The sequence below is a fragment of the Crinia signifera genome, chromosome 5 (assembly GCF_055691185.1).
Source record: "Crinia signifera chromosome 5, ASM5569118v1, whole genome shotgun sequence".
In the NCBI taxonomy this organism is placed as follows: Eukaryota; Metazoa; Chordata; class Amphibia; order Anura; family Myobatrachidae; genus Crinia; species Crinia signifera.
This window is the reverse complement of record NC_139221.1, coordinates 170457576-170473620: the sequence shown is the minus strand read 5'-3', so window position 1 is coordinate 170473620 and position 16045 is coordinate 170457576. Positions and strand designations below refer to the sequence as shown.

Here is a 16045-nt window from a genome sequence, read left to right as displayed (position 1 = left end):
AGACTGAAGCCAATCAGAGGACTTGCTTGCTTGAAGGCTTGCACTGGTAGCACAGTTGGTTTTTGACAAGTATACCACAGAAGCCTCTACCACTGGAACTTTCTCCCAGAGGTCTGCATGATCCTCAGGCATGGGATACAGGCTTAACCATCTATTTTGGCATCTAAAGCCTTTTGTCAGGGGTTTTCCAATAAATCTTGTAAACCCTTGTCTGCAGAGAGATATCAGGGGTTTTCCAATAAATCTTGTAAACCCTTGTCTGCAGAGAGATATCATTTCCCTCACGCTGTCTCTTAAAAACAACCTTAGCAGGAGTTTTTTACTTCACAGACAAATTCAATGCCTGTTTACAGCAGTAATCAAATCCTCCACCCCTGAGGGTGAGGACTCTTCAGAAACATCACCCTGAACCCAGGGTATGTCTGTGTACTCTCCCTCCTCATCAGCAGCTAATAATGGCACTGAATCAGACCTTTTAGGGGTCCCCCCAGAGTAACCATAAAGCTTGTCAAACAAGTAATTTAAACCTGCTGATTCCCATAGCAGTATCCTGCATGACTTGTATAAGTCAGGATCTGTCTGGGTCCGAGGCAAAGAGCTGGCCGGACTGCTGAGAGAATGGCCCTGGTCTAGGGAAATTACCAGCCATCACTCTGCCTGTCCAGTAATGCACCAAAGCATTTTTCCGACCTGTCTCAGGGACTCAGCCCTCGCAAGGTCCGATGCACTACCCTCTGGGGTTCACTCCCCATGGGTTTCACAGCAGCGCATAAAATACAAAAGCCCCCCTTAGGGACAATTTCAGTGTACAACCACTGCAAGCGCTCATTGCATTAAAGGCTCCCTCCCCCAAAACCACAGACTGTTGCTCAGACATGATGTTCTCAATAACACAGTCACAGCATTAAATGTACATACATTATATACAGTGTACTCAGCCACTTAGCTTTCTGTAGTCTTCAGAATGGGGAAAGCGAAGCCCAGGAAATCCAATCACTCTGTCAGGATCAGTAAGCCAGCTCAGCTCCGCTGCAAGCGTTCTGAATGGCGCCAAAAACAGAGTGAGGGAAGGGACCAAGTCCCTGCTGCTGCGGGGTCTGTGACTTTTGGCGCCAACTACCCCCAGACAGCCGCTCCCATTGTAGGATCTCCTCGTTCCAGTATCTCCCCCTCAGCTGGGGACCACTCGGAACATGCCTGTAACAACACTGCTGTCCTCTCAGTATAGGAGCTCAGTGTGTAAGCTCCGCAGAAAATGGCCGCCGCCATCACGGAGCGCCTGTCCCCCATGATCCCCACCTAGCGTGAAGCCGGTTTCAGAGCGCTCCGGAGCCCAGGCAGCTTCTTAAAAGAAGCTGTAAGCGCTGCACAGGGAGGCCAGACAGCGTCTCCCTCGTGCACAGTGAGCTGACAGGACTCGTTTCTGTCAGCTCCTGCTGCGCTAGCAGTGTGAGGATTCACTAATGAGAATCCTCACACTGTGCCTACCTAGCTAGTGTAGAAGTTAATAAAATAATAAAAACCCTAACTAACTCTACTCCTTCGGCTGCTCCAGCAGCCCTTTAGAATAGCACCCACTCCAGTGGGCACCTAACACGAACTGAGGAATCTGGGATGCAGTAGGGGAGGAGCCTACCCTCCAAAAGCTTTAGGATAGGTGCCTGGCTCCTGCGGACCCTCCTACATCCCAATGTGAAGCTGTGTCACCAGGACCATTGAAAGAGAAATGATATCATCTAGATTCTTCCCGAACAGGTAATCACCCTGGAACGGGAGTGATACCAGTTTGTTTTTAGATTGGGCATCCGCCGACCATGGTTTCAGCCACAATGCTCTCCTGGTAACAGTGGTGCTTGCATTTGTTCTGGCCGCCAGCCTAACCGCATCCAGGGATGCATCACATATGAACTCAACGGCAACTTGCACGTTCTGAATTATTTTGAGGAGTTCTGACCTCTTTACACCGTCCAGTAAGTCGGACTCTAGGTCCTGGCACCAGGACCTCAGCACTCTCGAGGTCACCGCTATTGCCGAGGAGGCTTTTATAGAGGCACCAGATGTGATGTGCTGCTTACGCAGGCTCATTTCCATCTTTCTTTCCATCGCGTCCTTAAACACATTGGCGTCTTCTAGGGGCAAAGTAGTTTTCCTCGATAATCTGGCGATGGCGGAGTCTACCTTGGGAGCCACCTCCCACTTTTTCACCTGCTCCGTGTCAAATGGGTACATCTTGTTGACTCTAAGTGGTACGGCTATTTTTTTATCTGGGCTAGCCCACTCCTCCTCTACTATGTCCTGTAGGGGTTTAGATAGAGGGAATGATTTAGGTTTTTTCTTTTTATCCTTAAAAAGGAGGTCCTGTAATTTTCCTTCTTCCTGAGGATCCTCAATGCTGAGTGATTTATTTATCAGGATGAGAAGGTTGTTAAGGAGATCTGGATTAAAGTCCAGCTCCGCTTTCTCCTGGGTTACTTCCCCTTCTTCCACTTCCTCATGCAAGTCAGTGGCAGGACCTTCCCCTGGGTCAGAGTCATCAGATAGTGTGTCTCTAGGCCTTTTATGTGACACCATCTTCAGGTCCTCCTTTGTAACGAAGGTATCCGCTAAGGATGTCTTAAGCATAGCGACCAAGTCCACCATTTGATCTGGCCTCATAATCGTTTTTTTTTTGCAATTTTCACACACTGCACTTTTCCATTTTTCTGGCAGAGGTGCATCACACGCAGAGCATTTAGCCACATGCAATTTTTTGTGCTTCTGCTTTTTCAAGCTTCTCTTTACTTGACTCTGACCTGCAAGGAACAATAACCCCACTCAGAAACTAAAACATTTACCATGCACTTTACTAACATTTTCTTCCTGGCTTACCCTGATTTTGCTTGCTGCTTCCTATCGTCACTGTCAGCACAAATACTCTAATTGGGAATGTACTGGGTATAACAATAAATGAATATCACTCCAGCAGCAGCGCTGCATAGTGGAGTCTTACCCGGTATCCGTCTGGCTCAGGGATCTCAGCAGCGTTTCTGTCAAGCTGCGCCGCCATTTTAAGTGCTGGCGTCCTCCCCTGTGCTGTCAGAGGCGGCGCGCCCAGCCTCGCGCCTCCTGATGACGTCAGACGCCATACCGCGCCCCCGGGCACGCGCGCCAACATGAGCCCAGCGTGATGACATCAGACGCCGCGTCTGACATCGCCCCCGGCCGTTTGAAGCTGTAGTAGCGCCTCCTGACTCAGGAGCCCCGGCAGGAGGGAGCATGGTCCGGATAGGAGGGAGTGTGACGTCCGGGGATTAAGTGCCGGCTACCAGTTGCTCTGAGCAGAGCCCCAGCTTGACAAGGTACATCCTGTTTTTTTTTTTATCCATATTCCCACAACTGCACTGGGCAGAGGGGTTTGCCAGACAGGTGTCCCTACTACACTAGGTAGCGGGTAGCCTCTAATTGCCTAAACCCCTAGCTGCACTAGGCAGTGGGGAAGGCTGCAGCAGTCTCAGGGTAAGCCTCCTCTACCTGGAAAGGAAAAAAAGACACTGAGCCTTAGTAGGGGCGGTCCTTATATAGGGGCAGTGTTGTGTCTTTTTTTCCTTTCCAGATCTACCTAATGAGGGGGAAAATCCCATAGTTCAGCTGCCATGGGGAGGTAGAGGAAAAAATATTTTCTAATTATCCATTTATATCTTTATAGTGACCATAGTGATCTATAAAATTTGCAGTTCAGGTGTTTCGGTTAGCCTCCTCTGTTATGGGGCTAATATTGAACCTAAATTTATTGTTAAAAATATTTAATCCTAAATTATTTCTGTCATGAAGACATATTATTTTCAACATTATTAAAAAAAAGGTTTTATATATATAACATACCTATAATGCGGATAAGGTCATTCATCCGGTAATAAAGGTATATTCTAAATGTGATATAGATATATATATATATATATATATATATATAATCTCTATCCATCCACCTTTTATGTAAGGGAATAGCCCGGATAATTTAGGGAAAAGCACATTAAAAGAGCAGTATTGAGGTAAGCCAATAGAATTGAGGAGGAAGTGTTACTCCTCACCCCCTATAAATATAGATCCGGCCCAAACAGACTTCATTCTGCTGGCCTTCTCTGAAGAAACCAGAAGTACCATTGGAGGTAAGGATTACATTACCATGGGTGGTTTTGCAATACAAATAAAAATAGGTTATAGGATAGAATAGATAGATAGATAGATAAATATGGGGCCATAAAATGGGTTTAAATCTGATTTAATCGAGTGTATCATGGGTCTACCCATAATTCTATGGGTTTACCCATAATGCACCTCACTAACCCGTTTCACAATTAACGTATATTAGGTGTTTTAATGGGAATTTTATACCCCGTGCCTCATATAATTTAAATAGTAATAGTTAGTGGTAGTGGAGCCGATGGCCACCTTCTGAATGTGGCCAGCATGTTCTGATCTCCTGTGTCCCATACACGCTGTTCTCTCTGCGTGTCCGGGACTAACATCACTGACAAGCCGGAAGTGCGTTCCAAATGGACGCCATTTTGGATTGTGCGTTCCACTTCATTCAGAGCCCATGTATCATAACGCTGCCATACAGTTCTATTAACAACAGAAGTTTGAGCTTAATTTATAACCCAGTCACAAGGTAGACATGGGGTTTTTTACTGTTTTTTGAGCCGACAGGCATTATTTCATGCCCTACCATCCAATAGGGTGTGGTGGGTGAATATAATAGCGTGCCCAAAGCGAGCGATGCGGTGCACTGGAAACTGTGTCCATGTTGACATTCGGGTCAAAAAACATCCCCCGCCTGCTGCCGTCCCCCAGCTCCCTGGGAGCTGCATGTGATAAATTGCATGAAATTTATCACATGCAAAACTTGGCACATGGAGTGCCTAATCGCGTGTGACCCCTCTCAGGGAGCTGCAAAGACAATCAGGTCTGACAGTAGACGTTGAGTTCCAACCGATATACCACAGTATGCTATCCAGGAACGTGCATGGTGTTTGGAAAATTATTTTTGAAGTTTCAGTAAAGGATGGAATGGTCGGCCTTCTGCAACAATTTCCAGTGAACTGCACCACTCAAAAAGCAAAAAGCAAAACCATCTGGTCTTAAGGTAAAATGTTCTGGCAAATAGGGTCCGACGATAATTACCGGTAGAATAAGGACGTGCCAAATGACAATATCGGGCATGTGATAGAGAAGGTTTCAATTACAGAGTGTGTTTTTTTTTTTTTTTTAAAGTGTGTCACTATATGCAGAATTTATTCAACACAGCATATTCATTAACCCATGCCTTTGCTAAATAGTAAGTACACAGACCACAACTGGACTGTGTACAGTACAACCGAGCACCCAGAATAAAAAAAACGTACACCTACAGTACATAAAAATTACATGTATTATTACACACACACACACACACACACACACACACACACACACACACACACTTAAAATTGAAACCATTTACTGGATCACTGAAATTGGATAATTCCAGTGGCAGCTCCCTTCCCCCTTTCATACACATAACACTAAGAAACTCCTCAGGCTCAGGGTAAATATTGATGTTACTGTAGTTGTAGCATTGCAGAAAAAAAACTGTGTTGAGGAAAGCTCTGTGCAGAGCCAACCGCGTACACTATGTTAGCATACCCAAACCCGCCCACTTAAGTTAAAGGGCTAAGTCCATTATGAGGAAACTTGTATAAACTTGAAAATGGAGACACAGTTTACTATTTCCAGTTACAGAGTTTTATGTGAAAAGACGGTGATACAGAAATCTAAGCTCTAAAGCAGGCATTCCCAACCACGGTCCTCAAGGCACACCAACAATGCAGGTTTTCTAGATATCCAGGCTTGAGCACAGGTGACTTAATTAGTATCTGAGGGCTTTTGATTAAACCATCTGTGCTGAAGCCTGGATATCACTAAAGCTGTGTACACATGGGGGCGATAGGGGCTGAAATCGGTGGGAATATGGTCGCTGGCGACCACATTGCCAGTGATGGGAGTGTGCCCCGGCGATAAATGCGCGCTCCCGTTTTCAGCCCCATTATAATCGCTGGTCGCAGGAGCTTGCTCCTGCGACCAGCTGATTACCTCTGCGGCTCCCCCGGCTCCATCTCTGGTCGCTGATGAAAAGGAGAAACTGAGCAATATATATCCCCCGTGTGTACGGGGCTTAAAACCTGCACTGTTGGTGTGCCTTGAGGACCGTGGTTGGGAATGCCTGCTCTAAAGGCACTAGGACGACTTCTCTGAGCGGAGAAGTCACCCGTAATCCACCCTTGAGCAGCACCTGACCTTCCCAGGCGGCAACGTTGCATGCGCATCGTACATGCTGTCACATGCGATTTGTATGCTTTTTGTGTGATTGATTACCCAATTGCATAATTGTATGACCATCTTAACACTACCACCCATGGCTGCAATCTCATACCACTTTTACACCAGAGGATCCGGCAGTTGTCCCCTTTTACACCGGTGTCCCCCCAGCATAATGCTGAACAGGTGACGCTGTGGGCCCTGATCCAGCACTTGAAGCGGACATCGCAAAGCTCCAGGAAATACACCAGCAGGGACCACCAACGATAGCAACCAACATGCTGGGGCAAAGCCAGCACCCAGGAAAGCTGCATGGCTGCCCCCAGTCTCATTCTGTGGGGTGAATGGATGCTGCACACAGTCATCCACTCACCTCCACCCAGGCTCTGCTGCTGTCTGCATAGTAAATGAGACAGTAGCGGAGGCTAACTTCCGGGCTGGCCGCAGGATACTGCGGTCCAAAAGTATGGTCTCCCCATTGGGTTGAGACTGAGGTGTAAAAGGGGTACATGGTGCAATTTATGTAGGTATAAAAATGCTCTTCCGCAAATTTGTCTAGCATATTATAATAATTCTTACAAGACACATAATACGGGTATGGATCATTAGGTCACCAGGAAGTAGATCAACAAGCATTAAGTCGACACCACTAGGTCGACATGAGTGAAGGTCGACATGGGTGTGGTAGACATGGGTAAGGTCGACATTGAAAAAGTAAACATGTTTGGGGTTTTTTTCACGCGAATGTCGACACAATCAACATACACACTAAAGTGTAGCACCGCTATGCTCGGCACACTATTTTATTCTCCCACAGCACCCTAGTGGATGGTAGGGCATGAAAATACCACCTGTCGGCACAAAAAAAAAAAAAAAAGGGGGAGGAGAAAAAACCCATGTCGACCTTTTGACTGTCAACCTTCCCCATGTCGACCTAATAACCCTGTTGACCTTCCTGCATGTCAACCTAATAGTGTCCCAATGACCGTACCCCTCCCATAATACATTAGGTAATGGTAGAGACTAGATCGGTAATAGCTTGCAAATTCAGGTTAAATTATAGAATTATGAATGTTACGGTCTGACATACTAATCTTTGTTAAAAGAAACTTCAGAAAGTATGTTTAACCAAGAAGAAAGGATAAAAGAGATGTGCTGAGGACAGTTGAAGTAGTGGTGGTGATCTACGTCGGGAATGAGATTAACTGAAGCCATGCTTAGATTACTAACCACTTCCTTGTTATTATTCCAGATGTAATGTGCTGAGACCTGCCAGGCCTGCACATTGCCTACCTGTCACATTACTTAAACTAGCCTGGGCCAATCCTGGCCTTTTACTCCTACCCCCGTGTATTGTGGGATTTGTGAACTCTTTGCATTAAGTTAAGATCATAAATAAATGATCTCCTTTACGGAGGTGCACATTGTACTCCACACTACTGCATTATTACACAAGCCGATGCCTTCTTTCCCATGTACTTTACAGTCATGTGTGACTTTCTAGCTTTCATCTCTCTCAAAGTTCAGATTGGGTGATATACAATATAACCTGCTCATTTTGCTGACAGAGGTGGAGATAGAGTACACAGATCGCTAATAGCAAACTACAGTTATCAGAAGAAAGCTCGCAAACCCCTGACGTGATGAGAGCATGTACAAATTGCTAGCCGGGACACACAGTCTGGCTCAGGCTGCTGCCTGCTTCCTGCAGCAATGAGTAACAGCGCCGGCACTCCCCACTGCAGTCATTTACCTGCACCATCCAGAATCGGATCCTCCTCCGGTGCTGTACCCCTCACACTCCGGCTAGTCCTGCCCTCCACTCCAGTAACACCTCACAGACACAGAGTGCAGAAATAGTGGATCTACTTTTCAGGGGGGCCACGGAATCTCCTGACAAAGGAAGGCAGGTGGTGCTGTTCTGCTGATTCCAGGAAGCAGATTCCTAATACTACTGCTACTGCACACACTGTCCCACTTCCCAGCAGCAGCAGCAGCCTCCTCCTCGTCGTCCTTCTCTACCTCCCCCTTTCACCTCCTGCTCCTGTGAGTCCACACATTTCACACCAGCAGCAAAGCTCCACCTCTCACAGTGCCTAAGTATGTAGATTTTATTACAATTGATCAACACAGAACAGCAGGCATTGCATACAAAATAATATTCACAAAAATCTCCCCCAAATCGTGTGTGATGGCTTCTGTTTTCTCTTTCTCAGTCCTCCTCTGTGTGTGACATCAGCTGAGTCCTCCTTAGAGACAATCACATTGCTTCCAAATGCAAATAGAGCAACTGTCTATGTATTCCACTCCTCCAGCCTCATTCTCCTGCCCAACAAGCATCTGAGTAGGAATGGATGTGTTGCAGAGAAAGGAGTGCCAGGAGATGTTCTGCTGCTTTCTTCCAGAGTATCGGAGACCTTTGTGCTAAATACAGGCATCCATCATTGCTGGGAGCTAAATAAACAAAATGTACACAGTAAATTACCATATATGTAACATAGTAAATATAAATTACAAAAAAAATAAATCAGTCTAGTAAAACCAAAGATACCTCATAAAGTTGATATGTGGCAAGATGTTGGAGTGCATTACCTTCCGTGGTTATGGGGCTCATTTATCATTCAATATTTGGGCTAATTCCCAGAAAGCACACTTTTTGGGTGTTCAACGCAAATATTATTTGGGGACTAAGACCCCAGAACGCAGGACCGGACATCAAACTCTGCATTCCAGAGCTTGTAGTGTCTGGTCTGAGGGGTGTGTTTGTTATCCGGGGGTTGCCTGTGATACCTTTAACCAAGGACATGGGGAAAGGGAGATTACAGCCTCCCCGTGTGCTACATGCCCGGACCATACAGGTAGGTTTTATTCACACCCTTCTCCTCTCCCTGGTGACAGCTGTCACAGGCAGCTCCCCAAGACAGGACACCCCCCGCATTCCGGGGTCATGTACCCATACCCTATTATTTGTATAGTCGTCGTCCCCTCTAAATGTATGAATTGATCTCTCATACCTTTATTCCGGAGGCAGCTGCATCCCCATAGGTTTCTTTGGGAGATGTGATGTTGCCAGATTTACCAATATCAGGAATGTGAAGCTCTGGTACTTATGTACTTACATATATCCCTACTCTCCATCATTAATTATCAGACCTTATATCTATTATTATTATTATTATTATTATTATTATTGTATTCAGTGGCGTAGCGGCGCTATTGTTATGCCACTGATTGTATTCAATTTATAGACTTGTAAACAAATATTTTAAACATTCACATTGTTATTTATTTATGTTTATGGTAACATTCTAAAACCACTATATACTGTAGAACAGATTTATTAACTATCCTTAAGCCCCCCACACACACAGGGCCACTATGTAATAAAGCCCCGTGCTGAGCGATGTAGTTTAGCACACATAATTTACTACACCTCGCTGACACACATACCTGCATGACACCTATGGTGTGTACACATGGGGGCGATTTTTTGCTAATATCGCGGGCAATATGGTCGCTCAGCGATATAGTGTGCACCGGCGATATATCGCCGTGTGCGCGCTCCGATTTTTTCCCTGTAGTGATTGCTGGTCGCAGGAACATGCTCCTGCGGCCAGCTGATTTCCACTGCCAGGCTCCCCCGGCAGTTTCTTTTTCATCAGTGACCATCTCTGGTCTCTGATGCAAACGGGATACTGAGTGATATATCGCTCGGTGATATATCACCCCGTGAGTACACAGCTTTAAAGTAGACTTTTTGCTCAAATATACAGGCCCTTATTTTGGTTCACTTGCAGAGGCAAATTCCTTCTCAAATAAAAAAACCATGCTCCTTATTCTGATTGAGTCGGATAACTCCGAATGCGGTGAAAAGGGGCGTGAAGGGCTGCTTAGGCTCATTAACATATGCATACAACCCGCATTTCATTGGCGTTCCCATGAAAACGCTGGGCGTACGTATGGTAATGCGGACGTGACGCACATGTGGGGGGTGGGCATATTCCTGCTTTCATTCGGAAAAATGTCCTTGTGGTCTGGAGCACTCGGTGCTGCCTTACCACTCGGTCCATCATTCGATGGTCGGCGACCATCGTAGGATGAGGGAGGTTCCCACAGATGGAGAAGGTGTTCCCAGGAAACATCCACTTGCGGTCCGTTCAGTCAGCGTCTTTCCGCATTTGGACGGTGTGAGCGATCCATGCGGTAGGCGGGGCTAAGAACACTCGGTTCCTGTCCGAAAAACGCATCCGTCCGATTCAACTAGAATAAGGGCCCATTTGCACTGCAGGGGGGCAGATATAACAGGTACAGAGAGAATTAGATTTGGGTGGGGTTTTACTTCAAAGTGAGATCTATATTGCAGTGTAAAAATAAAGCAGTCAGTATTTTCTCTGTACAGAAACAAAATAACTCACCCAAAACTAATTCTCTCTGCACATGTTACATCTGCTCCACCTGCAGTGCACAAGGTTTTGTCCATTTGAGAAGGAATTAGCCTCTGCAAGTGAACCAAAATAAGGGCCACAGTATTTTGTGTGTCCAAACTGTTTTTTTATCCGATCAAAGTACATCAAAGGGACTTTGGGAGAGTGGGCAGGTCCATGTTATGTCTGGGAACATTTTGAATGACCTGGATATCTATATGGGGCCCCTTGGGACCTGCAGGCAGGCACCTAGGTTGCCTATTTGAAAGTCCTCCTCTGCAGTTGCTTATATAAACTGGTGCCCATGCACCAGTTTATATAAGGATCCTGGTTATTTTAATAGATATCAATTGTATGCAGGCAATAAGGGACCATTTTGGTACACATTCAGATGATGATGATGTCTTTGCCATCTTGCAAGGAGCAACAAACTCTCCTAGGGGGAAATTTACCCCCAAAAATTCAAACCTTTAGTAACTTTCTCTCCTAGAGAGCTATGAATATGATCACATCTTTCAGTTTTGCCAGCAGAACCTTACGCTGGATACACAACCCACCTATCTCGTGGTGAGTCAATACAATGACACAATGGGCAGTATTCAATGATGCTGATTTGCCATGTTCTACGACGATTGTGTGCTATTTTAGTGCTGTGATAGGCAAGCCTATCGTATTTAAGTTCTACACGCATAACCCTCTGAGGCACTTATGTATTATATGGCTTCCCTTCTCGTTTGTAACTTGGTGGGACTGCTATGCTATTACCATAGGCGAATCTAGAATTATGGTAATGGCTGATCCCAGATCTAGACATAACAGTAGGGGGACCTTTGCGCGGCGTAGCCGCGTGGCAAAAGGGGGTGTGGCCTCATGGGAAGGAGGCGTGGCATCACAAAAAGGGGTGTGGTATTACACTTTAGACCAGCGCTCGCGAGCGACGTGTAGCTCGCCGGGTGTTTTCCAGTAGCTCGGCCTGTTTCTGGGCTGTTAGTGACCTCCTGCCGCGTAGCGGTTCCTTGCTTGGCGGAAGGAGGTCAGAAAGTGACTTAACTGGACCTGACTTGGTGGCAGTGACCTCCTGCCGCGTAGCGCTTCCTCGTTTGGCGGCAGGAGGTCAGAAAGTGACTTCATGCCGCATTCCTCACTTGGCGGCAGTGACCTCCTGATGTCCCCAGCGTATTGAATTTGCGCAAAATGCTGCACTTTCTTATTGATGCCACAGCCTCTGCTCATCTCCTGCACCACAGCCTCTGCTCAACTCCTGCGTTAGGTACATTTTTGTTTTAAAACTGTGTGTGTGCAAAGCACATACATTAGGGGTGACTCCAGCCTGCATTCCGTTTTCACTGCTTGAGGTATAATGGGCATCATGTGTGTGGCAAATGTTTAATGAGTCATTAAACATATGCCACACAAATGATGCCCATTAAACATATTCCCCACACCTTGATGCTCATTAATTAATAATCATCAAGGTGTGTGGGGCATATGCCACACACATGATGCCACACACATGATGCCCATTATACAAATGCCCCACACCTTGATGCTCATTAATAATGAGCTTAACGCTGTGGGGCATTTGTATAATGGGCATCATGTGTGTGGCATCGTGTGTGTGTGGCATATGCCCCACATACCTTGATGATTATTAATTAATGAGCATCAAGGTGTGGGGCATATGTGTAATGGGCATCATTTGTGTCGCATATGTTTAATGAGCATCAAGGTGTGGGGCATATGTATAAAGGAGCTTCACATTATGGGTCATAGGCATAATCGGCATCACGGTGTGTGGCATATGATTAATGGAGCATCACGGTGAGGCATATGTATAATGGTGCATCACGGTGTGGGGCATTTGTATAATGGAGCATCACGGTGTGGTCTATGTTTACTGGAGTATCATGTTGTTTGGCATATGTATAATGGGCATCGTGTGTGTGTGTGGCATATGTATAATGGAGCATCACGCTGTGGGGCATTTGTATAATGGAGCTTCACATTGTGGCATATGCATAATGGAGCATCACGGTGTGGCATATGTATAATGGTGCATCACGGTGTGGGGCATTTGTATAATGGAGCATCAAGGTGCGGGGCATAGTTATAATGGGTATCACGGACTGCAGTATTGGGGTCATGTGTATCTGGCACTGCACTATTGAGGGCATATGTGTATCACACCCCCATTTTCCATGGCCGCACCCCGTGTGGCTATAGCTCTTAGAGAGCTGACCATGCCCCCATAGCGGAAAAAAATGGGGGATGTAGCCTCGCAGGAGTTCCACGGTAGTAGCTGAACCCTCTAATTTTTGGCGCGCAGATGTCTCTTCTCCTCTGCCTCCAGTGTTGGGAGGTATGTTTGTGACATATTGGACATTGCAGTGTGTGGCATATTGTGTCTGGGGCATTGCAGTGTGTGGCATAAAGTGTCAGGGGCATTACGGTTTGTGGCATTATGTGTAAAGGGCATTTTTTTGTATATTATGCAGATTTTTTACAAATTTTAACTTTAGTAGCTCTTTGGGTGGTTTATTTCATCGCGAGTAGCTCCCGACCCAAAAAAGGTTGGAGACCACTGCTTTAGACCATACACAGTAATGCCCATTACACATTTTAGCAAACTCCGTAATACCCATTACACATAAAGCCACACGCCTTAATGCCAATTACACATAAGGCCACACACCATAATGCCCATTACACATTGTGCCACACATCATGATGCCCATTAGATACTATATAACAAACCGTAATGCCCATTACATATTTGCCACATAAGTACTGCTTACCTCCGTGCTCCTTGCTAGGGGGTTCTTGCTTGATGGCACCATAGTACCCATTACACATGATGCCGCACATTATAGTACCCATTACACATGATGCCGCGCACCATAGTACCCATTACACATGATGCTGCACACATAATGGGGCAGATGTATCAACCAGCGTTAAGTGCAAAAATGCACTTAACGCAGGTTAACTGGGGGGGATTACGATTCCTCCAATGTATTACTAGCGCACCTAACGTGCGCTAGTGACAGCCCGCCGAGTTACGCTCGGCGAGGCTGTCCCCTGCAATCCCCCCCAGGGATTAACGGCCGGGGCGATGTATTAACAGCCTTCAAGGCGTCAATTCGCCCTGGCCGCTTCGCCAGCTCAGGGCTAGGGTTGTCCTATCCCCCACTGTGGGGACAACGCTAGCCCTGCGTCTGGCTTGGGCTGCGCTGGAGATCATGCAGTTTTAGCGAGATCTCGCGCATGCCCAGAAAGCCGGCCAGGGGGGGGGGACAGCGAGTGCGCATGTGTGGGGTGGCGAGGGAGACGATAAGGAGAGCCGTTCACGCTGGGGATAACGGCTCTCCTTATCAGCTGGGATGGGGTTAATACATCTGCCTATAATGTTTGCCCGCTTCTCCACGTTATGCTGGAGAAGCGGGAATCGTTATTCGCCAAACGTTATAGGCAGATTAATACATCTGCCCCAATGCCCCTTCCACATGATGCTGCACACCATCATGCCCCTTACACATTAAGCCACACATTATGCGTAATGCCCCCACATACCACCACTTGTAGCATCCCTTTAGCAATGCCCCCAAAAGTGCCACTTACTGTAACTTTTTATATGAGCCTTCGCTGCTGCTGCAGGGAGAGATGGAGAGCGGTGCAGCTGCATCTATGGGAAGAGGAGCAGAGCGCAGCGCAGAGCACGCTCCCATTCCCCTCCTAGTGTCCCCTCTAGCCGAGTGGACATTTGAAATATTGTGCATGCTGTTGTTGTGCGTGATGTCGGGGGAGCACGCCAGGCGCCGGCACCACATGATTAAAGGGGGGGCGGGCTGAGGTGAAAGCGGGGAGAAGAATTGGAGCGGAAGCTGCTTGGGTAACAGTCATTGACAGCTGGGCAGAGAGCAGGGGGCTGCCCGGCTGTATTCAGAGCACTACAGGTCACGGCTGTTTGAAATAATACCCCTTTCACAACAGAAATTGCAGGGATTTACCCGGGTATATTGTCTCAGGATCATGCTGGGACATTCCCAGGCTGACCTCTTATACACCAGCCTAGTCCCTGCATTTTCTGGTGTGAGGGGGAGAGACAACCACTCCCCTCTCCCTACCCCCTTTAACCAACCAGCTCTATCTTCGGAACCAAATGACCCATTTACATGAGACCAGTATCATATTGAAGAACTTTTGAGTTGGCTTCGAATGATTTTGGTCCCGTGAAACTGGGCTGTTTGGTTCCAGAGAAATCTGTCCTCAAAGAACATAAACATGTCATTAAATTACATTTAAGAAATGAAAAAAAAAACGGTTTAACCTTAATATCCCTGGAACCAATTAACCCATATGGATCCAGCCTGGTATCAGATTGAAGGCCCAGCGATTTGGGTGCGACTGAGATCAACCTCAAGCTTCAGTGATGCCGAAGGGGGAACTGGCAGCCGTTGAACTGGGTGGGGGTCGGAATTAGCGGGTCCCATGTTATCCTATAGGGAAAACGTTCCAGCTTTGCCTGGCAGTATCTCCGGTTCCCAGGGGACTGGAGACACGGGTCTGGGCTCATTGGAAAGCCCCATCCCTCAGCTACAAAATGGGCTACCCCTGGACCACCCCCTAGATTTGCCTATGGCTATTACTGGTGCCTGTCCTTGTGTTTCCCTCCTATGTCCCTATAGATTGTAAGCTTGCAGCAGGGCTCTCCTACGTCTGTCTGTTGTTACCCAGTTTTTTTTATAACTGACTACTATTGTAAAGCGCAACGGAATCTGCTGCGCTATATAAGAAACTGTAAATAAATTAATTAATAATTTTTTTTTTTTTTACACATAACAGCCAGCAGGGGGCCGGGAGCTGCTCATTACATATTCATATATACACTTCACACTGCTCCCGCTCATTACAAATGCATGAGCGGGAGCAGTGCAGCGGCTCCCTACCCGCGTCCCCTGCCAGCTGCTGCTGCCCGTGTCCCCGAGAGCCCTCCTTCCCCCACACACATTCTGGCGCAGGCAGGGAGACTTCCATCTCCCTGCCTGCTGCCGGCTCCCTGCGGCTTTCACAGCAGGGGTTGAAATTCGCCATCAGGGGCAGCGAGCCCCTGCGGCGTTGAATAGGGTGACAGGGAGGGCTACCAGCGAATGCTCCAGCCCTCCGGAACACGGCGAATGTGCAGCGAATCCTAAACAGAATTCACTGCACATGCTGAGAATCATCATTGAATACTGCTCATAATATTGTTACATATGTAATATAACCAAACAGCATCATTGTTGCATCAT

The 16045-nt window shown here is 46.9% G+C and overlaps 1 protein-coding gene across 3 annotated transcripts in view; it reads right to left on the bottom strand.

Annotated features, from left to right (window-relative positions):
- The window catches only part of PTPN3 (protein tyrosine phosphatase non-receptor type 3), a 524536-nt gene extending 515847 nt beyond the window's left edge, over positions 1 to 8689 (bottom strand). For 2 of the 3 annotated variants that reach the window (XM_083188290.1, XM_083188291.1), the window contains exon 1: positions 8087 to 8688. The gene's annotated coding sequence lies outside the window, so the exon portion shown is untranslated. Of the gene's footprint in view, positions 1 to 8086 lie in introns of all 3 variants that reach the window. The other variant, XM_083188292.1, reaches the window with a different exon arrangement.
- Positions 8690 to 16045: the final 7356 nt, after the last annotated feature.